At 39.5% G+C, this 25,640-nt stretch overlaps 1 protein-coding gene and 1 long non-coding RNA gene across 2 annotated transcripts in view; one reads left to right on the top strand and one right to left on the bottom strand.

The window, feature by feature from the left end:
• Window positions 1-18,215, bottom strand: part of zbtb20 (zinc finger and BTB domain containing 20) — a 34,088-nt gene extending 15,873 nt beyond the window's left edge. Inside the window, exons 1-2 of the mRNA XM_046410765.1 lie at window positions 17,984-18,215; window positions 1,139-1,280 (exon numbers count right to left, since the gene is read on the bottom strand). The gene's annotated coding sequence lies outside the window, so the exon portion shown is untranslated. The remainder of the gene's footprint in view (window positions 1-1,138; window positions 1,281-17,983) is intronic.
• Window positions 18,216-18,857: 642 nt separating this feature from the next.
• Window positions 18,858-25,225, top strand: LOC124070664. The gene is made up of 2 exons (XR_006845224.1): window positions 18,858-23,896; window positions 24,181-25,225. It is a non-coding gene; the product is annotated as an uncharacterized LOC124070664 (long non-coding RNA).
• The last annotated feature ends 415 nt before the right edge of the window (window positions 25,226-25,640 follow it).

The following is a 25,640-nucleotide window of genomic DNA, read 5'->3' as shown; positions in this document are numbered from 1 at the left end:
GTAAAACAGAGTACTGAATAAAAAACTCTCCTGCAAGCAAGGAAATTCCATTTTGTCTTATCTCCAGGTACTACAATGAACTTAAATATATAAGTGAAATCGAGGATTATTTTAAACAGTTGAACTGTAGATTGGAGGATTCCAATCCTAAAGTGATAATACATGCATACACATGGCAGTTCTATTTTTTTTTCCTCAGTCCAGTATGTGAGAATAATAACCAAATAACTTCAATATCGGGGCTAAATCTGTGTCTTGAATCATGGTGTAAAAATTCCTCATTGTCATTGTGAAATGCAATTAAGATGGTTCCCATCTAATTACTCCAAGTTTCTCCTCTTATGTTGTGTATTGCTGAAATTCCTCCAACCACCATTGGGTGGTGCACTGGGCACAGAGGACAACAGGCCTCTTTTGTTAGCCATGTGTTCACTTTGATGGCGCTTCCTAACTATCCTTGGAATACACTAGATGTGACCCGGCTGATCAGTGTGTAAGATAACTTCAGAGGCTTTTCTTCTCAGTTAAAGATATGAAAATCTACATCTAAATTAGACAAACAGTAAGTGTAAGAATTATGCAAATTGTGGGATTTGATTATTGCTGAAAAATTAATTTCTCTTGCATATAAACACTCTTGAGTATAATTTCAGAAAGCCATTCGACCTTATTTGAGTGATTATTAAACACAAAACTTCCCAGTAAAACTGTCCTCATTTTGGTCTTGGAAAGTGTACAAATCCTTGTCAAAAAAATTTATATTTAATTCCTTTACACTATACCTGTCACTGAATAACAAATAAATGTATAAAAACATACAAATGATAAAATTACAGAATCAACACACAACAACGATATATAAGAAAAAACCTGAACATGTGGAGAAATGCTCCATAATTTGGAATGAACACTCAACAGAAATAAACTGAACACTGGCACTAACAATAAAACCATATCTGACAGTAACAACTTTGTTTATCCAAACGAGGTAGAATTGAGCTAAAACGTACTATAGAATCAGTGCAATACTGTTAGCACAAAGTATGAATGCTTATTTGCAGCTAAGTTATTTCTAACTTAACCGTAAGAGTAAACTAAATAAATAAATAAATAAAACACGAAGCAGTCCCGTACTCACAGTTAGATGACGTTTTGTTCCAAAGATGATTGTGTGGCTGGTGATAAAGGGGTCAAGCTTCAGTTTGCTGGTGGAGATGGCTGATCAGAGGCCGGGTGCTAGGCAAGGCTGTCAGTCCTCTCTGTCCAAATCATGTGTTGCTCTGGCACAGTGTTTAGAGGGGGAGAAGAAGAGACAAAGACAAATCTTAATGCCACATACTGCCTCGTCGATATTGCCACTCCCTTAATGAACCCGAAGCCACACTAACACGAATATCACCACCGACACGCTGCAACAGATGTGTGGAGAGTTTTCAAAGCAAGACGAAAGGAGGGTCCTGCGTGCACATGACATCCAATTAGAAATCAAGGTTGAAAATAATATTGGCATTAGAGCCAATTCTTTCCTCAGCAGTTATCTGAACTGATGAGCGACCAAACCACACCCTTTCAAAGATGACTTAAATTCCTCATAAATTTACACAGATTAAATATTAGAAAAGGTCTCAGTCATACTCATTACAACATATGTGTGTGTGTGTGTGTGTGTGTGTGTGTGTGTGTGGACATGTGCATGTTATTTTTTATTTTCAAATCCACAAATTAAACAAGACAGTATCCAATACTGCAGAAGATGTTATAATAGAAAAAGAGTCAAACATTAGACACACAAGGCTTTCATTGAAAACACAAGAAAGGCATTCAACAACATTAAGCATGTGATGAGCTGGTTTGGTGACGTGAAGAAAGCCTTACACAATGGCTCCCATACTGTACACATCAGTATGTAGTATACACAAGTTTTACTATGAAATTAGAAGGAAAGTGATGTAAAACTGACCACACTGAACTCACATACATACATACATATCATTAAAGATCGAGCAGACTTGAAAACATGCACAAATTTCTCTCTTACTAGTCCAGCATTAGTCAAAGTGCTTTCACACATTTCAACCAATAAAGCTTTAAAAGTATCTGGAGATGACTCTGTGTGTTGGGATGTAAATATTTATCATTAATTGTTTTACGAGTGTCTTGACACTACTTTTCAGAAATAGAGTTTTATTCAGTGGCTGTCACACTGGTTAAAACACAAACATCAAGTGCTCTCTGTAAAATGCCAGTAAATACAGTGTGTTGCTGAATGGGAACGGGGCTAGGATTTGACCAGACCTGCACGTTAATGTTGACACATATTCTTCTCTTGAAAATGTCAAGCACATTCAAAGTACACGCCTCTCGCTTTGAGACACAGAGGTGAAATCTACACATGAAAAACCTACGTGATTTTAATCAAGTGACCCTGTATTTTTTCCACGGACTCTGAAGAAGCTGTGCCAAGGTAACAGGAACATGTTACACCTAATATGCCTCCGGAACAGTAAAACAGTATTTTATCTATAGTTCAGAGCGCAGAAACAAGAGATCTTGGAAAACACCAGATCTGAGGGGTTAAAGTGGGAGAGCTGAAATAGCTTTGCTTCCAAAGGCCCCAGACGGTACAGCAAGACGGGCACTTGTTTTCTTGAAATGTCCCTGTCAACTTTGAAATTTGATGATTAGGTATAGACAAGAAGCAGAGTGTTATGTAGCAGAGGGTGATCGGTCGAAACTGAAATGGGTCCTTCTCTGCCACTACGATACACACACACACACACACACACACACACACACACACACACACACCCTGATTTGTTCTTCTGTCTTTGTCAGGACAAAAAACACATTTTACATTGAAATCGTAAACCTCTAAATCTAAAATTAAACTTTTTTTTCCTCTTCCTTTCCTCAAAACTTAGCTGTAAATCCAACTGAAACAGTAACCTACAGTGCCTCAAAATAAACCCTGTTCTAAAACCTAGATATAACCCAAACCATTAACCCCAGTGTAGGTGTAACCCTTGCAGTAACCCAACTGCTGGAACTGAAATATATCAGAATTGACTTAGTCAACCGAAAACCAACAAAAGTCCCACAATTTCTATTGGCGTCTTTTTGTAATGTGCTGCCAAAATGCTTGAATCCATTAGAGTGACAAATATTTGACTTTTTTTTTTCCTTTTCCAGTAGGGGTTAGGCTGAGATCAAACTCTATTTTGAGGCCACTGGCCCTTTCTTCGTGGTTACAGTTGGATAATGCAAACACATATATGTTTCCTCTCTGGCTTCCCTTGCCTATCCAGACATGTAAATCCACCTGCCTAAGGGGGTAAAGTGAGGTGAATGCTGGCAACAAAGGAGCAGGCCAAAGGAAGCAGGCTTCAGCTGCCCAGACTGCCACTCACAACAGTGATTCCATTTTAGCCGTGACACAGTGGGTGAGCAGCAGCCAGTGCCTACCTGCAGTGAATTCTAATCAGCCCAGGGGTCTGTCTCCCTCCCTCCCTCCCTCCTGTACCCTGCCTTGGACTAAAGGGGCTGATGATCCTTCAAAATTAATTAGATCCTTGTAGGAGGCGGCCATTTTCTTTCACTTCCTAACGCTCCACCAAAAAACAAATTTTAGAATTAAACTAAATTCGGGGTGTGTATTTACCCTCCTCGAATTGATCTCTTTCTCTCCGTGTCTCTACCTGTTTCCTGTTTCATCACGTCGAAACTCTCCTACCGTCTTTTCTTTCATATCTGTGTGTCTCTCTGTCTGTCTGTACTCCCCTCCTGTTCCTCCCTCCCTACGAAAGCTTCCCCAACACCCTCCGCCCCTCTCTGGCTGCCTCCATGCTCCCAGCTCTGTGTCTGCCTCTGTGGAGTTTGCTGTCAATAAATCCCCAGAGGTCAGTTTGTCTGCTGGAAATCAGACACAATGCTTCAGATTGCCAATGCAATGCATGCTCTGCTGCCGCCGCCACAACAAAGACTGGGGAGGGGAGGGAGGAGTGTGGAGGGGAAGAGGGGGGGCAAAAAAAAAAAAAAAAAAAAAATTAAGACAGAGAGGCGAGGGTTGCAACTTCACCAGCCAGACTCCAGGTTAATCAGCTGCCTGTATTAGGTGACAAGCTGATGAAATAGGCTGTATCGAATTGGACATTAGTTAATCAAGAAGGGGGGGGGGGGTAAAATGGTGAGTATGGGGGATGGGGTTGAGAACAGACATAAGAGGCGTGCTTATAAAAGGAGCAGCATCAGCCATGTGAATAATATACATCTTGAATATGCAAATTATTCTTACAACACACAATACAAGGCCCTATATTGAAGGCCCTTGGTACGTTTAAATCAGGAGACAAAAGGGCCACGGGCCATTGTGAAAAGCTCGTGTCCATGCATGTGCATACAGCATCTCCATGAATCTGATGCAGATTTGCACTTATCAAGAGTGTTTTGTGTTGCACCTAATTAATAGTAATTTATGAGTTTGTTTGAAAGTGCTTAACGATCACTGTCCAACATTGTAATTATTAATTTCAATCATCCTTTCAGCCCAAGCGCATTAGCATATAAACTACCAGAAATCATGCTTTAATAGTATGGTTTGGATACGTGATCTAATGTAATTTATCACACAGTATAAATGTGTGCAGCGTACACGCTGGGCAATTTGAAAGCAACAGTCAAAATGAAGAAATGCTGATCTGACAAACGATAACTGAGGGTGTGTTTGATAAAGACACAGCGCGTTTCATTCCTCTGAAAAAACAATGCACAGCTGCATCTCACTGTAATCGGTCAACATCTCAAACTTTCCTGCAAAAGAAGAAGAAAATTAAATTAAGCCACACATAATGCTGCTGTGTCGTGGCTCCCTTTGATGAGCAATTAAAAATTATTCTTTTTAGGTAAATGAATATTCAGCTCCGCCCAGCAACGTTGTGCTGGCTGACTGAATTGGAGTAATTCAGAGCGCCATGTCTCTTATTACGCTTTGAGTGTTGTCTATGAAGTTGTGAAGCAATTAACAGGTAGGGTAACTAATGCACCGAAATCACACACACTTCAGGCGAGGAAGCAGAAAACACCTCACAGTCTCACAATTTAATTGATTTGGCTTTACGGCAGCAACGGAAAACCGTCAACAGGCACACATAGGCTGTTGACAAGTGAAGCCAACATTTTTTTTTCTCCTTTTCCTTTCTCCCTTTCTCTGAAACTGCATGGTGTAACAAAGCGTCACCCATGAAATAGTTCTGTGTTCTGAGTGTCTGAGGATAATTATAACATGTTATTTGGAACAAGTATTATCCTAACAATTAAGATATAAAAGGCATTCCTGAACTTTGAACTGGCTCCTCACCTCACAACAGTCATTGTTCCTTCACACCGCTGTTTCCATTTCAAGCTCACTACCAGGGGCAATTTAAAAACGTGCAAACAATGTAAAAAAGCATTTGGTTAATTCACAACAACACTCATTTATCCTTGTTGTGAATTGCTTGGTCAAAGCATCATGAAGTAATTACAGCATACCAGTGTGATGTTATGGCCACTGCTCGACTGAAATTGCTTGAGTAACTGTACAGTGCCACATGCATTTGTGTGTATCACACACTAGCTGAAACTGTTATTAACTCTTTATGGTCGCCTAAATTTAATCTCACTTGTCATGTTTAGTTCCACTGCCATAAAAATGTCTCAAACAGCACAGCAGTCAGTGCGATGAGACATTCAGTCCAACAGAAAGTGTGACAGGATGTGTGGCTTTCGAATAAATTCCTCAAGCAAACAAATAACAAAACACACTACAATACCATCGCACAAGTACAGGACAGTTAAAGTATTTTTTGACAGGACAGCTTGTTCAACTTCGTCATTTTCTGTCAAAAACACTCCCACCACCACCCGTTATCCATAGCAGTCCTATTGTGCCTTTACAGATGCGAAGATAATCTACTTCCAGCATACTTTTTCAGACAAAGTCCTCACAGACATTCATGAATTAGGGCTATCAGTAAACATCCCATGCTGTATTTTACAACATTTCCTAAAAAGACAAAAAACAGCCACAGTATCTCACTTTGGTGGTGGAAAACACACTTTAAAGACATTCTCAGAGTTGGTAAATGGCTGTGCTTTTGTTAATGAGTATTTGACCAAAAAGAACCATCTGACTACTCATATGACAGTCTCCAAAACACCTCTAACCCCCGAAGCAGATAATGCTAAATTCAAGAGTTATCATTTAGGCACAAGTGTCCACAGCAACTGCCTCTCTACAGCTACTACACACGTCGAGGACATTTTGCCTCTTCAGAAAACAGGACCTCATGGGCCATTAAGAGATCTTCATGAACCTGCAAAGATGCTCATACAGGGCTTCTCTGTCTATTACTGGTGTATCATGATAAAAGGCGGTTAATTAATTCTGGTGAGCAGGAAATATAAAATGCCTGGACAGTGCACAGGCAAGCAAGATCTCAACATGTGAACTGTGTATTACTGAGAGGCTATAACGTCTTTGTATCGCTGAAAGAAAACAGTATCTCCTGATTTTATGTCCTTGGGAGATAAACCAGAACAAATATTCTTTGTGCCAAGATATGAATGGATATGCACTTCTTACACTGTGGAGAACAGCACAGCCTCTGTATATGTTTAATGTTAATGTATACTATGTTTGTCACCAGCGAAACTAAACACAATGAAAACACGCTGGCATGTACAGTTATTCAGGAAACTGAAAAAAAAATGTTCACAGGTCTTACAACAGGCTGCTTTTCATTCACACTTAAAGGCTTCTATCTCTCACTATGTATCTATACATTTTACAGCATGACTTTGTCTATGAGGGGAATTCTGATCCAACTACTAACAGCACATTTACTTAATTATTTCACCATTTGTGAAAGCGGCTGTGAGCAGCCTCAGAACTTCTGTACCATGTGGTTGAGCAGCAGCTGCACGAGGGTGCACGAGCACAGTGCCGAAGTGGTCCGGCACAGAGCTGAACTTTCACAAATGAACGAGGGTGCATTAAGCACCACAGCACAACCCTGCACTTTTTGTGAGCTGGTCTGTGCTTCAAGGGTCAGCAAGCTCCCAGAATCTGGCAAGCTTAACATTCGCCTTTTAAAAGGGTTCACTGGTCTACAGAAATGACGCGCTGCAAAAACTGTGAACATGCTGCATGTTAACAACATGGACACAAAGGAAACGGTGAAAATGAACTTTGCAAAAAGGTTTTATGATATAACATATTTCTTCAGCCTGTAACTACGGCAACATCAATACACAAGCCATCGGGCTGAGATAAAACTGAGTCATTATTCATGTGGACTAACAATATCTTCAACATTCTGCGTCTTCAGCTACAGGTTTTGCTCATTATGTGAATAAGATATAAAATCCAGATGACTTTTATAAAAATATTTTGTGTTTATTTTGAGACTAATGGATGATAGTACTTTTTTAGTGTATTTATAGGCAAGCTGTGGGGTTTTAAATACAGATTCTGTATGTCCCATCAGCTCATTTGACATATGACCCATCTAAAAGTGTAATGCTGACACACCGAAAAACAGAGTCGAGCTCCCTATACACACTTTCGGTATGAGCACCTATGGTCCAGAGGTCAGCATGCTAGTGGAACAATACGAGTTAGGTTTAATGACTTAAATCTACTGCAGTTTGAAATTAACAAAAACTGGCGCAAAGGTAAAGTTTTCTGTTAATACAACAGGGAGGGGGAGCAATCTCGCCACATTAGGAAACTTAATCCATACAACACCGTGTGGTCAGACAAACTTGTTAAGCAAGTGAACTACAGAATTCCACAAGAAATGAAAGAAAGGCCATAAACTCAAGCTTTCTCCTATTTAAGTTTTGTGTCAATGACACTGTCACTGTCTTGCTTGTAAAGAAGTTTATTACAAAAAAGCTCAGCATCAAATTAAGCACGTGCATGTGAGAGGATCCCGGCCAATATGGATCACTCTACTGAAACATCTCTAACCACCTGCTTATATAGGTTTACATGAAAAGAGGAGGATAATATCTGGAAATTGACCAATGACCTTTCCAAGACACCAAGAAAGGGGGGAGTAATTCAATCTTCATATGTACCATATGCCTCTAGAGCTGAGGTCATACATACCAGGGGGCCCTAGGAAACATCACTCACACTAATCTCCGGATACCACAATAGTAAACAAATGTAAGGTCAGTAGTCTATAGAAAGGATCAGCTAGCACAGAGAAGGTTAAGTCATTTTGTAAAACTATCAGCTATATCTAAACAATACTGTACAACACACACACATCTTTGGAGAAAACTACTGCACCAAGCCAGTCCTTAAAACTGATGACAACGGATGTTAAGTTACAATAGTTCAGGTAAACACAAACTTACAATACATAATAAGGATAGACTAATTACTGGTTTGATATTGAGCATTTTTTAGCTTATTCTTATCAGTGTTTTTTGCTTTTGTTTTTTTGTCTGATTTTTAAATGCACTACTTTGTCTCTGTTGCCGCGTCACCAATACACCAATACACTCAGTATGCTGTCCACAATACTATCTGAGTGGTGACACGTCACAGTAAAATCACAATACAGCGTAATATAAATCTGCAGAATAACTAGTAACTAAATACTAACAAATGCATGCAGTGGAGCAAAAAGTGAAGTATTAACCTTTGAAATGTATCAAAGTGGAAGTATAATGTAGGAGAAAAATGAAATACTCAAGTAAGGAACTTCACAATTGTACCTAAGTACAGTACATGAATAAACAGTATTTACTTAAATTTCATTACTGCCTATTCTAAATTTTGACTGTAGATGTATTTCACTTCCAACTATCAGTTGTCAGTCTCCTCGATCAGACCATATCAGCTGATCCCCAACATTCATCAATAATAAATCACACAGAGCTGGGCGTAGGAAGAATTGAAAATCTGGGTGGGACAACCTAATGAGTATCTGGGAAAAACTTTAACAGAATAGATGTCATTTCCTATATTCTCAAGCCTTTTAACAGGTGGTCTGTTACCTTTATCTGGCTATGCTAGCATGAGGAACATTATGGGTACAATTTGTAATTTCATCTAGAGAAAGTAGTTGGCCCCAGATCACATATTTGAAGATATTAAAAAGCTAAAAGTACTGAAATTGATTTGATGACTAATTTAGAGAGATCTTCAATCATAACCACTCATTGTTTATTTAAACTTGAGGATCTCTTTATGGTTGCATTCAATTTCAGTTCCTGTTAAATGAATTTCTTTAATGTTACAAAAACAGTGAGTGAAGTGGAGAGTATGGCTGTAGTCAAAGTGATCCTATGCTTTCTCCTACTATGAACAATCACAAAGGCCTGCGTCTAAAGCTGCATTATGGTGTTAGCATGTCACCTCAGTGGTTTTACGTATACACACACTGCTACAGAGAAGAAGGACACAAATTTAGGACGTGTGAGGATAAAAGCCTTCAGTTTAACAACCTGACATCTGTCACCTTTCATCAAAAGCAACAGTCTTGGATTCGTAAGTGGCACAGGTTTGAGGAGTGTTTGTGATCCAAATCCAAATCCATAAAGTTAGCAGGGTAACAGCTTTGTGGTATGGATACTTTACAACAAAAACAAGACATTGAAGCAACAGGCGAACAAATTTAGTTAAACGCCAAGCTTTGAATTATGGCAAGTTAACAATTTCCTGAACCTTTTCTGGTGAGTGTGTGATCCACCTTAACGCGGCTGCTTGGCATCAATGATTAGCTAACTTTGGTGGTGCACTTCATGTTCATGTGTGTGCGTGCTATGTGAAAAAAGGCAGCAGTGAAAACGTAGTATGAAATTTCATTGATTTGGTCATTCTCTCAATAAAGAAGCAGATTGTGTAAGCTAATAATTTAAAAAGTGAGAGGGACATATGTAATAAAATAGCGACAAAACCCATGGTCAGAGAATTGATTATGTGTTTGTGGAAAAGAACAACAGTAAAATGATGTGTCCAAATTTCAACAAATATTTTCAAAATGGACACTAGGTGTGTTGTGATATACGCAGGTATTGACAATAACAAATAATAATACTATATTATTTAAAAAAGGAAACACTGATATTAAAAAATATTAAAAAATGTGTTTAACTGATAGCATTATCATTATTTATTTTACATTACATTATTACTTTTTAATTTTCTACAGATACTACAATAATATTGTTGTGGTGAATTATTTTGGCCAGAATAATCATACAGAGAAGATCTGATATCATGACAGCCCTCATGGGAACATTGGTGAATAATCATTATTACTACTCCTGTTATTACAATCTGTACTTTGTGCTTTGTTGTATAAAATTCTTTCATTAATCAGTTTTGCAGGCTGGTATGCACAACCTCTTCTTACTCCCCACCAAGCTCAGAGGTGCGTGATGTAGAAACTATGTTGTAGCAACTAGTTGGAGTGGTTATGCTAGTTCTATAGCATATTATAAGGGCATACACATAACCACATATGCCATAGGACTGTGTATTTACCACCACTTGTCATTTTCTTTTTAACACATCCCAATCTGATTGTCAATGTTCAGAGTCCACAGAGTTCACTCACAGGACAAATTGGAGGGCTACCATGACCATCCATCAGCTCCATTTATGATAATCAGCTGGCCTTTTGGCCTCTGTAATGCACATGAATTTTTTGTCGGTGTGGGCTGTTTGAATGTGGTAGAATTATTATCTTTGATGGAAATAATCTACAGCTCCAAGGCCCTCGAGTGTAACCTCAGCCCATCAGCTGTTTCTAGTAACATTACTATAAAAGTTGTGCCACATGGCTGTGAGTATTTTCGGAAGGTCCTGTCATAAATGTGTTACTTCTAAATCATTTGTGCTGTCACGGTACGACACGGAGGTGGAAGAAGGTTTTAGCTTTGTGTTTATTTTTCACTCATCTTTGTGCAACAGAAGATTTTTGATAGTATATACACTGTGTTGTCCTGCCTTCATCTAAATGCATACTTAAGCAAGAATGAAATAACACAGAGTGAATGAAAGAACGCTGATTTACCAGCCAGCACCAAAGCCTGCAGTCAAAAGCCATAAAAGGAATTTGGTCTCGGGTGTATTCATGACAGCTCACCTGTTCATGGAAATTATAAAAGAAAACTAAGCTTTATGTTACTTTACATAGCAGCTGCCACACTCTTAAGACTGTTTTTCACTTAAGTTCTCAGTAAAGTGAAGAAACATCGAGCCACCACTGACACAACTGACAACTATTACACTGGCATAAAAACCACCTCAAAATCTTATGGAGGCCGACACATGGACTGCATCTGTACTGAAAAAGTAATGCGAGTGGTATGAACAACAGTCGATACAACCAGAATTTTTTCATAATTTCGAAAGGTCAAACCTATTGAAACAAGCCCAGTACCTTTGATAAAACCGAAAATTTGTTTTGTCATTTGTTTGTCGTTGAACAGGTTACGCATGCTTTTCCTCTGTCACATGGATCAACTGTCATTAACCAGTCTAAGAAGATAAACCATTCATTTGGTTGTTAAAACAATGTGCTGCAAGCCAAATTAATAATGATTTCCACCTTCTTGAACAAGTCTATTTTGAAATCTATCTTTGTCAAGGTCATTCAGGGCAATAAACAATGTAGATAGTATCAAAGCAGACAGTCCTTTCATTTTCAAGATAAAAATAAAAATTTGGAAAGTAAATTCTTTTTAAAAGAATTTCTTTTGAAAGTCAAAATGTCTGACAGTCCTGCAACTGTATTTCATTTCAATAATGACTAACTCAACAAAGACTTACTCAATAAAAAATACAGTTTTAGATTCTATTGGAATAGTTCCAACAATCTTCATTTTGTGATAAAATCACAATACAAATACAATTGTGCAAATAATTCCCCCTGAAGTTTCGCTCAGTTGCATACCCATGTACATTGAGTAAGACTGTACACATAACATTTTGGCTGCTGTGGGTGCAGTTTACTGGTACGAGGCTTAAAAAATCTCTCTGTAGCCAAGACAGAAGCAGAAACACAGCTCTCATTATCTGTAAAAATAGTTTAAAATGTTACTGAAGACTCTGTTACTCTTTTAATTTTCTCAAATCCTCTTTAGATACTTTTCCCGTTTGACTAGGCAGTGATCTCACCATGACTTGTAGAAAACCATATGGGTAGCAGGGTGAACTGAGGACACACATGCACCTTGGCAAACATACAACTTCGCTATTAGAATCCAGGATACATTTTTCACATCAGCTGAATGCCTGGGCCTGTCGTGTGTGTTTAAAGAGAGAAAATACACATCAGCTTTAAGAAACTTGTTTCTGTCATGCAAAAAAAGAGGTTTATATAGGTTTCAAGAATCCTTTATTATAACAAGTTACAATTTTATTCATTTCATTCAATTCTTCTTTTCAAAGATCTTTTGTACTTGTTGCAAAATGACTTCTGGTCAAGTTTTTACATTATAATTGTGTTTTATGACAGCTGACTTTTATTAAATAAAAAAAGCATTAAAACCAGCAGTGCACGTTTAAAGGAGCATGAATCAAGAGTCTGTTAGCAATTGCAGCAAAGTATGGAAACACACGGTCACACCCACCGCTGGATTGTGTTTCTACAGTATGTATCAAACAACAACAGTATACACAAACAGATACTGAAATGAACAGGAAGTTCAAAAGAATGCATTTTACTTTACATGACAAGAAAGATCATGAGTTTAGCTAAAACTTTTATAATAAAGATACTGTATTTGAGTCTTTTAATTCTGGTGCTGTACAGAATTTATGTGTTCAGCACGGGTTGGTTCTATGTATATATATATGTACACACACACACACACAGGAAATATTTAATATACAATCCTAAAATGATGTAATATTTAGCTATCTATGAACGAAAGATAATGTGTTTCATAAGACTTCATAAAGTTTTATAATCGAACAAAAGCTTCCTGACAACAGCGTGGTATGTGTGCTTTCATTACACATTCCTGTGATACTTGCAGGGAAGGGAGATTCCAAAACAAAAGTAGCTTGAGAACTGGAAAACATGTCTTTGGTTTGTCAGGTTTTCAAATACTGAAAGACATTGGATTCGGACTGGAATGAAGCTGTATAAACGTCATTTTAGTCTTAAGTCTTTCAGATTCTGACTTTCAATTTACTAAAATGCGGGGTATTGAAAAAAAAGGTTCACTGAATTGACAAATTGAGCCAGTTTGCAAAACTATGTCAAGGTGTCACGAAAGTTATTGTTAATGTATAATATAAAACATACTGGTTATATAAATAAAAATAATAGTTTATTACAAAATTTTTTGTTCTGGAATATATCTACCTTGTCAATAAACAAGACACAGTTGTCCTCCCCTAAAATGAGACATAATTTTCCATCTTTTCCTTATAACTGGAAGGGAATCACTATAACTCATCGTAGCAGCATTTTTTTTTATGCTGTATAAAGTGGCTGAAGGGGAAATTCTCTCCTTAATTACAAAGGTAAATTGTGTGGTTTCTCAGTAGGTCTTGAAATTGTGTTATTCGTATTTTCAAGAATAAAAGAAAAAATAATACCATGTGAAGAGGAGCATGTTATGTGTGAAAAAGGTGCTTTGTGGGTAGAAGGATCCAAGCCAGTTAGGCAGGAGGCATCTAGCCTGCCAATAATTTCTAGTATGCAAAAATCCATGTATGCTAACGATCCACCAAGGTAGATTTAGCGAGTAGTCACTGGTGTGATGATGTCCTATCACGATCAAGAGATATGAAGAAATATGTTTAATATAAAATAATGTGAGACTTCTCTGAAGCTGTAGAGCTAGCTGGGGATTTTTTTTTAAAGGTTGCCATAGTAACTAGGGACTCAGTGCAGTATTAAAGCTCAAATTGCTGTAAAACATCAGGTGAAAAACTTTATGTATTCTTCCTACACAAAATCAAATCTTTAATCTTAAAGTCCATTAAAGGCCGAGAAGCTACTCTGGAGTTAATTATAAGGCTTACCATTAACTTTAAGGTGTGCATCTGAAAACAGTCTCAGCTGGCAACGAACATGAAAGGTTAGTTTTGGTTCATAGGGGAAAATTCTTCTAACAAGTGTTATACAGGCACAAAAAAGTGCGGGGGGAAACAGATAAACACTGTCTGATACAAAAAGGCCAAGCAGCTAACAAGCACCGTGACATTCTGGATGCAATCCACAAAGTGGCTCGTTATATCGATGGATCTCCACTGCATTCCCAAAATGGCTGCCATGATCAACTATGGTAGACAAAGTGCCAGGATGGACTCAAGAGCATTTTGTTTTCTTTTGTCATAATATGGTAAAATACCCTACCATACCTACTATAAATTACAACATAATTTTACTTTTAATTTGAAAATATTTTTATTATAATTATTGAGCAACCATTAACATGCTTAAATTTACAACCAAACTTACACTTTCTAAACTGAAATTATACAGTAAAATAAGACTGATTTGACTTAACAATAAAAATATGCATGGCACAAACATCCAGCACTGCATGATTCAGTGGACTGAGGTGATTTCCACTCATAACCAATATTACATGCTCTCTCCTAGCTATCCTGCACTCTTGCCACTGCACACCTCCCAATAAAGCACCAAAAAAAATCTTTTCGAGAGAGTTGGACTGAAACAATAGAATGGATGTATATTTATGCATTTAACTATGTGGGCCATGACCCACCCGGATTACCTGGTAAGAGCCTTGTGTAGATAGATGTATGGTGTAGGAATCACAGCAACCAAAAATGTGGCATTGCGGAGGCTTCAGAGAGATATCTTGTCTATTTGGGCAGCAGTGCCTCTGCGGCGCTTAAAATTTTTTGGAATATCGACCTGCCATCTGTGTGCATGTACTGTACAAGACGATTGTTTTTTTTGATTTTTTTTTTTTTTGTTTGTTTGGTTTTTTTACATGTCTCTTCCAAAGAAGCACCCATTGATTACATTGGTGCGGTATGGTATCCTTTCACATATTCATTATAATAAACCCAAATATCAGGTGGGAGAAACATGCAAAATAGTGACTAAATAAGCTAGAAAACATTTCAAAACTGAATGCTACGGACGTCATCCTGCTGGTCAATAATACATTGATGAATGTGGAGAGAGGGTGACAAGCTACAGAGGACGGGTGTAGGAGATGGTGAAGCCAAAAGAAAATTGGGATTGATTGCTGAGTGTGGATTAGCTGAACACTTCTCACCCTCCCGTGCATTCAAAAGGTCTACAGTTTATCTGCTGGGTCTCCTTCATATAATAATGAGTTTCCTTGGTCTGCAGACATGCTCTTAAATATTCATTAGTCATGGGTGGGTTTTAGCAGTGACACAGAAAGCAGGCAAATGGCGATGGCTCAGACACTGTGAATATTAATGCACATGTGGAATATATACATATAAATACTCATTAGTTAGACTTAACTGAGATGAGACTGGGCACCCGATACTCTGGACTACAAACACTCCCATGGCACATAATGGCTGTCTCTCTTTCAGCAGCTACTGTACACCTCTGTGCTGATAAAAGGAGAGTTTTTGACATGAAGCCCTGGTGAGAGCTCACTTACACACAAGACAAGTACCCTCCAATTTATCAAACAATAAAATGCCCAAAAATACATGCATTCGGTTTATGTGGAGTTTCTGTTCAGATGAAGGGTATTCCATCCAGTACGCTCTGTGTGACAATATAATTTTCACTTTACTCACCCACATGCAGCCTGTCAATCAATATGCTCCAATTCATGGGACAAGATTTATAATTATGCCCAGCTGAAATCTTACATCAAAGTGAAATGCTGCATTTCTGCTGCACGCTCAGCTCTGTGTTCTCCAAATGTGTCCATTCAGAAAACAAATCATCGAGTGCAGCCATCAATTACATAACCAAGCCTATAGGATTGCAGCCCATTTACGTTGTGGAAACATATTCTGAATGAAGGCAGGGGAGAGGGAGTGATCAAAACAAAACTGGAAAGGGATGAACGCACAATTATGTGGTTTAAAACCTACACGCACAGACGCACACACACACACACAGGTGCACATCCACAGACCGTGCCTGGGCTGGAGGAAGCTGGACGCAGGGCTGCGCTCTCGTGCAGCCTCCACGGGTGTCAAACCCGGGACCGGCCTTGCTTTTTTGCGCCTTTTCAAGGAAACAGCTTAAGTGACCACGCAAGCACCAACCTCTGGCACCACTAACTTGTTAACGCACAGCTTTGTAAGTGCGCACAACTTCTGGGCTATAGGCGACTCCGCGCCTATTAATCAGACAGAACGGGTTGTATCGTAGAAACTGTCAGCGGCGCTCCTAATGGACACAGGTACATGATGTATGACTCTCTTTATCTGACAAAGCCAAGCGCGTTTGGGACAACGTCTGTTTGCCACACACATGTTCGCACGCTCCCTCTGTCCCTTTCTCAGTCTCATACACACATACATACTGACGCGCTCGATCGCGCCGGGATGGAGCCCAAAAGAACAAGACTGACATGTTACTCCGGTTCAACTCCCTTTGGCCCCTTCAGTGAATTTTAAGGAGTCATTGCTACACGGATTTATTTTTTTTAAGATTATTGTCATTATTATTGCGCATATATATGTGCACACGTATATTAACTTTATCCAAGAGGCAGTAAGTAGCAGCAGAAGCTGCTATCTAGTAAGCAGGAGAAAACGAATCACGAGTTGCCCATGAATATTTTGCAACAAAATGTCTCAAAAGGCACGCAGGAAGCGTCTCTTGCAACTTTAATTACAACAGAGCATGGCCCCATATCTAGGCCACCCTTTGCCAAAAAAAAGAAAAGAAAAGAAAGAAAAACATCCTCGCATCGCAAACATTTTCACATTCTGTAGGCTGTGAATAACAACGGCTTGCGACAATTAAAGTGTGATCATTCATTTTGGAGAAACATGGCACCAAAAATCCAGACTGGAGTCCCACTGGATCTAGTTCTGATTTATCTCAGAAACCAAACCTGCGGCATTGTTTTGCCTTCAGACAGAATGTTAAGCAGCCTTTCTCCGCCTGCTGAACAGATCTTAATGTAACCCCATCTTCTAAATGCCACGCCGTATTGATATTAATTCATAAAAAAAATGTAGGCTAGACATCTGTCTGAGTATAAGCGCTGTACGAGCCGCTGCTACAATGATGTAGCCCATTTGAGACATCGAAGCTGCCCGGCAAGTTCAACAAACTGAAATGTATTTCACCTAAGAAACGAATCCTTGGCGAGAGTCTTTTAGTGGTTAACTGCAATAAGGAAACGCGTTTCCTCCGATTCAAATAACTGACCTAAAAGCCAAATGCGCACGTCGGCTGCCACAGTTGTTCCGGGCTCACAGTGTGTAAAAAACGTGAACAAGCAGCCTGCGAGCATCGCTGAGGTTTTGGCTGATTGAGAAACAGACCTGGGAACACAGTTTGACCAGAGTATTGTTCTCAAGTGTCCCCCTGGCCGGCTCACGGGCAAATCCCAAAGTAGAGGGCTAAAGGTAAAGGGGCATGTTGAGAATAATGACAGATGGGGAAACTTGCGTCATGCCAGGGCAGCGCATTTTTTGTAGTCGAATATAAATGGACAACAAAACCCCTGGCAGCCAAAACTGAGCCCCTTTAACATGAGGGAGTCGTTTCACTTCGTATCGTACGCTGGCGTCACATTTATTCAATGTCTGAGATCCTCTAAAGAATGAAGTTTTCGATTATGTAGAGCTTAATATTTGGTTTGGTAAAGCCAGCCACAACTACATAGAAGTCAGAGACGTTTCATGCATGTCGCCCTGAAGTCAACGAGCAGGTTTTAATATCTTGTCTAAGAAATTCCTCTTATTTCTCCCCTGTGATAACATCGTTATAGATATTGTATAGACCCATCCCTTTTCCTACTTTTCTCAATTTCTTACCTGCACTTCGAAGCTCGTTCAAAAAGTGGCGACAGCGTTTCCACGGATCCCCTGTTTTCCCCCGACGAAGCGCGTACAGTTTTTTTTTAATATGTTCCTTTACTTTGTTTCATTTCTCACTTCCATCTTCTTTTCATCTCATCAATAAACACACGCTGCAGCCTACCTTCATAGAGCAGCTCGGTTCAAGTGTGCCCTCCCATTTTTTAACTATACATCGAGTACTTTGAGGGGTGGTGGTGGTGGTGATGGGGGAGGTGGGGGGGCAAGCAGGCACGCCTTTTCACTTAAAGCTGCCATTGGAAGAACAGTGCACTGTCTTGGGTTGGATCAGAAATCTGTCAACATTATTGTGCCCCAATCGCGGGGAGCACAGTGGGACGGTGGAGCCGGCTCCATTATGGCTCCCTGGAAGTGGTGGGAGTTATAGTAATAGTAGCCTAGTCGTAGTAGTAGTGTTCCTCCTACTCGAGGTGTTTAACTTTGCTCCTGCATCAGCTGCAACACAATATTATTTTGTTTTTTTTTTTTGTTGCAATAAATGGTCGTGGTGCGTAGCGAAACCTGTAATGCATGAAGCTCAAAAACACGCTCGCAACGATGGCGTTTACTTCACTCACCACCTTTCACATTTAATTTGAATATATGTATCTTACAAAGGTGTGGGCTCCATCGTCTACTGATCAGAATATCAGCGTTCACAATTGTGAATGAACTCAAATCTATCCCCAGACTGGATCAAAAGGACTGGGGAATTGTCAGTTATGTGTCCATCATGCGTCTGAACTTTGCATTGGACGCCTCCTCTGCCAGTACAGCGAGCCAGCTGCGCCGCAGCCTCTCATTGGACAGCTGCGCCGTCAATCATCTACAGTACCAACAAGCTAGATTGTCTGCCGTGTCTTCTACTTTCTACGCATTTCTATTTTCTCATTTATTTATTTTTTAACGTCCCGGGCTGACCTCGAGTTAGCGAGCGGGGGAAAAAAAATGTGTCGGTTCAGCCGGCCAATCAGATTTAGTGGAGCGATTGCTTTTTTCTCTTATTGTTGTTGATTTTTTGTCATTATCCAACGCCTTGAGATATATTCGGGCTGGCACAGAATAAAGCAGTAATGGGTCATGTGGGATCTCCCCCCGCCAGACCCACCGCCTTAATGCCCCCCTCCCTGTCTAGACAGTGACAGGTGTGCGTGTGTGAGCACACGCTTGTCTGTAGTTCAGATCAGAATAATGAACCACGCTGAGGGTTATGTCTAATGGATACTTTCAATATATAATTCATGTGTGCGGGCCGTGTGTAGTGTACAGGCTGGAGAACGGTCAGCGTGAGCAGCTCTGCATCTTGAAAGACAATCTTTTCCTGACAAAGAGGTCAACTGAGGTTACGCTCGTGCAGCCCGTCTCATATACAAAGTCCTGCCTCCCGGGCTGCCGTGCGTAACAGGGTGAGAAAAACTTTGAATTTTTTTTTTCTGTCAGAAGCTGCAGTCTTGAACTTTGCTTTCACAGTCCCACAGCTGTGCAGGGGAGACAGAGGTGTTCCTTCAGATAACCACCATCTCTCAAGCTGGGAAGGCTCCGTACGCGTATTGTTGTGTGAACACCGTGGTGAGCACCCAGGGCACTCAGTTGACTGTGCGCGCCATCTGCAGGACTGCGATGTGGATTAATACCGCGGGTTCAACGGAGGACACCCTTCCGTCACTGCTTTGACCTACATTAACCAGGAACACCGTAGGAACACAGCCGCCGGCCTTAATGCGCTGCTTTGCAAGCCAGCAATGATGCATGTTTCATAAAAATATATTTTTTTAATATTAATTAAAAGTCAACATTATGTCACTTTAGGGTTATGAGCATAACGTCCCGTAACGGTCGATCCGTGTGGTGCACGCCTTCCGGGTGCGAGGTTTCGGATATTTCGCTTGATTAACGCGGCTCAAACCTCAGCACGTGCAGAGAGGATTCAGCAGAAGAGAACATTTTGTTTCAGGGAGGCTGAGAGGTTTTGAGAGCTTTGCATGTTTGACTGGACTTGCCCTTTATGGCAGCGCACTGTTGAAACTATGAGGAAAAGAAAACCCCCAAAACAAAAAAACAAACAAAAAAAAAACCCCTCTAATCCAAAATGTGCTCTTTTGTAGAACACTTGCAATGACAGATATTTTGCAAACCTTATCACAATATATGTGCTTTTATTTTTTTTTATAAAATGCAGAGCAGTAAAAATTACAAATATTTAAAGAAATTACAATGCAGTTAGGCCTGTACACCTGTTTTATCTAATCAAATCACACATTAAAAAATAAAACACAAAAGTAGGTTCTAAAAATAAAGTGTAATTAGATTACATGTCCCTACAGTTAAAGAATCTGAACTTTTAGGTAGCCTGTCTTAGAAAAACTATGGTAAGATTTAAAAATAAGTAAATAAATAATAATAATTTGTTGGCAAGGCCTTCCCTGAGAACTGTGAGCAGCATAGAACTGTGCCACAATATAAAATATAGATAAAAGAGTGCTATATATAACAAATGATTTTAAAATGGTCAAGCTAGCAGACAGAAATGAACTGAATTGTGAAAATGTCTCAGCAGCACAGCAGTTAAGTCACTCAAGTGCACATTTTTAGATCTGAATGTTGGCTTGACATACAGAGATGAAGGCCCAGCAGATAATCGAGTTCAAGGTCATCCCATGGCAAAACCATGCTTTATACTAAATGTTTTCCTCATAGAAACCTCAGTACGAAGTATCAGCAAAGTCTCAGCTAAAAGAAAAACAAATTGTATGGAACTTTAAATATTTATACATCTATAAAAAGAAATGTTAAGGTGAATCGATTTATTATTTTTTTTTAATCCAACGGCAGCTGTTAAGCTGTGGTTATTGATTTAAATACTAAACCTTGCCACTTGAACCTGCTATACAGGAATGTTGATTGTTAAATTTGACTAACATAAACTGACAGAATGAAATAAAAACATGTGCGGAATCCTCATTCATTTTCCCACTGATAAATACAAGAGTAAAAATTCTTCCACTGACAAAACAAGAAGCAGCATAGCTTAGAGAAAAGACTTCCCTTTTTTTTTTTTGGACAAAATTTTGATTTCCTTCTGCAACCCATGTTACACACAACTGAAAATGTTACCAACAGAGGGCGGCAATTTGACTTCTATTTATGGGCATTTATTTATTTGTTTATTCATTCATTTAGTGTGCTTCTGTGCTGTCCACCCGTATTCAAACACAGTCTGTGCCTCAGATTTTCCTTCATTTGCAAACGACCTCTGATGGTGTTTAGTATTTCATAGCAGTGTGTAGTTAGATGATAATGTCAGTGTAAACACTGATTTGTTTGTGAAATCTGTCAACAAACACACAAAAGGGTTATACTCTTGACTGAGTTGGAAGTTTGCAAGCTATTTAGGGCTAAAAATGAGACAAGGCAATTTGTTACCCTGCAGTACCTTCAACTTGAAAATAAATCATTATGGCTTCTGTATTAGCCACGGTGTTACTGTCATCGGTCTCGTCCTTGTGCACCTTATTCTGTTTTAATATTTTCCACTCAGTGAATGGCCTACAGGCTATTGATTACAGACAGTCTAGACAATTCATTATGGGTTGAATGGTGACTTGTGCAGAATGGTTTAGGACAGGTGGAATTAGTTTGCACTCAATTTGCGGTGCAATTAAAATGTTTTTCCTGTCCAAAATGTACCTTCCTGGGCTGGTTTAATATTTATGAAAGAACAGAGTTTGTCTTAGGATGGCTCTGTTTATTCTTTCTCGTTGTTATTTAAATCTTCTTCTGTCATGCAGGTTTTGTGTCCGAGGTTGCACTCCAGAAAGCCGTTTGTGTCCAGTTAGTCTCTGTTGGTTACAGATATTAGCTAACACATGAGTTATTGCAGAATAATAACACAAAATTGGAGTCACGCAACCATATAAAATTGTGTAGCACATCAACATGCTGAAAATACCACAACCTTATATATACAGAGTGCAGTCCTAGAGTTAACTGAAGTGGCTCTGTGTTTGGTCAGATGTTAAGTGCTGAACATCTTCACCGAGACCTTATTTGTATATGAAGCCCTCTTTTACAAGACCAGTAAAGGCTCAAGTATTCCACCTGTTCATGATCCTGTTCAGTGTCAAAATACTTTGCCTAAATAGACCTCCACCCTTGTTAAACCTGCCAGGGAGGCCACACCACACTCTACCACCATTTCACCACATCGGTGCCAGGGAATGTCATTGTTCTGTTTTATCTCAAGGACATTTCGGCATAGATTTGGCGTCCTGATAATGAGCAAAGCTATTTGGAAACCTAGATAGAGCCACCACCCAGCGTACCATCCATAGGTGCCAAAGGTGAGACACACCTTGAAACTCACAGTCACAGTTTGGCATTTAATCAGCATGTTGATTTGCAGCTGAAAACATACAGTATGTGCTCAAGCATGTTGTTACACTTAAATAGTAAGCTTCCTTACTTTGTAGGTGTCTACAACAACAACAACAAAGTGTACTCATTTACACCCTCAATAAAAATTCGGTACATACTGTACTGGAGCTCATATTCAGGGAAAATGACACGTTGTGGTGATCTGGGAGCAGCTACAACAAGGCCGTCTTTCTACTTCCTCATACTTCACGCTTCACATACTTTTAGTTAAAAAGAAACAACAGCGAAGACGACATCTTTGTGTCGTCCCCCGTAATGTTTCATGTTCTGGACAGCCATTAAAATTAAAATAGCTAACAAACTACCCAAAGCTTGCAACATTTTGTAACGCACACTAAGTTTGCAATGCAGAGAGCTTCTCGCTTCTCATCTTCAAAACTGGCCGCAGGCAGATTTGACAAGTACAGACAATAACGTTGCTTTGTCAGATATTCTTATCTCTTTTTTTGGTTATTTGGTCTTTGGTCTTAATTTGTCAGTTATTGCGCCGAAAATAACTTGTTTTTTGTGGCTGTGCAGTATGTCAGTGACTACATTAGTGTTACATGTTTCATAGAAACTCACATGAAATGATCGCAGACAAGCCAGGCGAGAGATAAAATAAGCCTATTCTCATACTGTCGAATGTTTCTCCTCCTTCTTCTTCTCCTTCCTTTCAGGCTGGGACTCCTCTCTATTTCTACTTAAGTGTTATCAGACTCTGCAGAAACTATAAAACTGTACTTATTTTATTCAGGTCATGTTTCATATGTGAGGTAAAAGGAATACTGTAGCTCTAGTGCGTTACAGAATAGCACCAACTGTTCCATGAGTCATACACCATCTGAGGTTAACGATGTTAGAGAAGGAAAAACAAAGAAGAATCTGTAAAAAAAAAAAATCAGTTGCTTGTTTTGTCAGTTTTAACTCATCGCTAGTTTGATTTACCCTCATGCTGCGGTACTGCTTTTACCTCAACCTTGTGACGAAAGTGACGAATCAGGTTTACTTTGCTGGGTAGGAATTAAGCAATAACTGATACAGCAGAGAGAACAAAGGACAGTAATTTACTCATAAAACAACTTACAGATGCATGTGTCTGTGGTTAAACTCGTTTGCATATATCTGATTCATATGCACTAAGGAATTGATACCACAGTAAATACTCGAAATGAACCGCATCTTGAGACTGAATTTGTGATAGTCTGAAACAGGGACAGCGACCAGAGTTAAACCAAAACCCTGCCTCTCTCTTGTATCTTTTAGAAAGACAATCGAGGTAACATAAATGAGTGCTGTCTTTTCGGGAACGCGGTCCAAGTGGTATAAATGATTAAAAGTCTTCTTCACTTGTCTTTCAGCTCACAAGGGCCCCTGTCTGTGTCAGCCTTGTAGATGAGATATAAGAATAATGTGCTACCGCTCTCAACAGATTGTTCCTCACCTCCATGCCTCGTGGTTCATTTCATCTCACCTTTGTTTGCCACAAGCACCAAAATACTGCATCAGAATTGCAATTAGATGGTGAAAACTTGAACTATTAAGTTAAAAATTACTCCTCTACCCTCATTTTAATTAAATTTTTATCCAAGTCTATGGTAAAAACATTTTGTTATTCTACTAACTGTCTTAAATTGCCTGTGGGGAGAGCACTTTCCCTTTATTTACCCAAAACAAAATGGCCTCGTGTTTGGTGCTTTGAAAGAGGCTAATCGCTGTGTTTAATTTGTATTCATTCACAGATGTTAACGTGGCGATGCGTAAATCTTAACGTCACCCAGTTGTTCCAAAGAAGGTAAAAAGTCTGAAGAGTTAAAAATTACAACAGATGAAGTCACAGAGCAGAGGATTTTCCGCTGGGGATGCAGTTTGAGTCATCATCTTATCATTACCGTCATTGTGTAAATCATGTTAGTAAGTGGAACGCCTTCAGCCCCCTGACCATGCCTCCCTTTAGAGCTTTCATGGATGACCTGATAATAAGAGCCCTGGCTTTGTTGCCTCTTCTAAAGGCCTTGGGAAGCTCAGCGTTTGTATATGGCTGTTCTTCAAGTCAGTAAACTCCAGGTGTTGAAGGGGGAAAAGTGTCTGAGCAATTTTACTTCTCCCCAGGAACCACGGACATTCATCCTTCAATAACTCCTCTGTCAGAAGCTTGACCAGGACCCTGGATGGCCTTACAGGTGTCGGAGCTGGAGCAGGTGGTAGCGGGTATGAGAACGAACGCCAGAGCAATTCAAAGCCTGGACCTCGACATCTTCCCATTTGTCCTGCTGTCAACTGCTGGGGGCTTTGAGGGGAAGGCTGCTTTCTATTTCTGCACATGGCCAATTCGACCACAACCTGAATTGTTTTGTATGGCCAGAAGTAGAAGGTTAAACCATTATTCTTGAAATTACTCAAGGGCCTCATTCATTTAGCACAATGCTGATGCCCCTTGGATGATGGATGTACAAGTTACGAGGATAAACCTAAGTAGCGCTAGAATGAGTGTTGTTTTTTAACTTCATAGGCCGTCCAGCCTTTGTGTAGTGAGTGTTTCCCAGAGCTTGGGAATTTACTTGAATGTGTGTCCAAATAGACAATGGTTTAAAGATAATCAGCTATTAACACAATACATTACACTTCACATTTCACAATATAAGAGATCGAAACACTTCACTTTTGCTTTTAGTCTAGAGCTGTTCTCTTTAACTTGATGTTGTGCGCCTGTTTGCACATTTGGCCTTCCCTCTTGGAAGACTTAATTTACCTTGCTTTGGAAAAATAAATACATAAAAAATCGGACGTTGTATTGTATCCATTTATTGATATTCTGAGGGATCCAGCCAGGTGCTCTCCTTTCACCTTGTTTCATAGGTCAGCTTTGACCTGAAATATAAACAAACATGCTTAACCGCTGATGCAACCATTTTGAAAGACAACACGAGAGAACATTGTGCTCTCTTGCATTGTTGAAAATCACGTTCCCTCGTCATTGCTGAGAAGTCTCGTTGAGAGGTCACGCTGGAGACAGGGTTCACCAGGGCCGCTGCAGTCGGAAAACTCAAACCAGTCCAGAAGTATCCCCACCTGATCTCTGATCTGTTTTTGTCTTACCATGAGAGGAAAGAGCTGAAACCAAAATAAAGAAACAAAACTGGAGTAAGAATTATGCCAATATTAGCATGGAAACTTTCCAAAGAAATCAAATTCCTGCAAA

Source organism: Scatophagus argus, chromosome 14, assembly GCF_020382885.2.
Source record: "Scatophagus argus isolate fScaArg1 chromosome 14, fScaArg1.pri, whole genome shotgun sequence".
NCBI lineage: Eukaryota > Metazoa > Chordata > Actinopteri > Scatophagidae > Scatophagus > Scatophagus argus.
The sequence above is the reverse complement of the archived record's forward strand: the minus strand, read 5'-3'. Positions and strand labels throughout refer to the sequence as shown.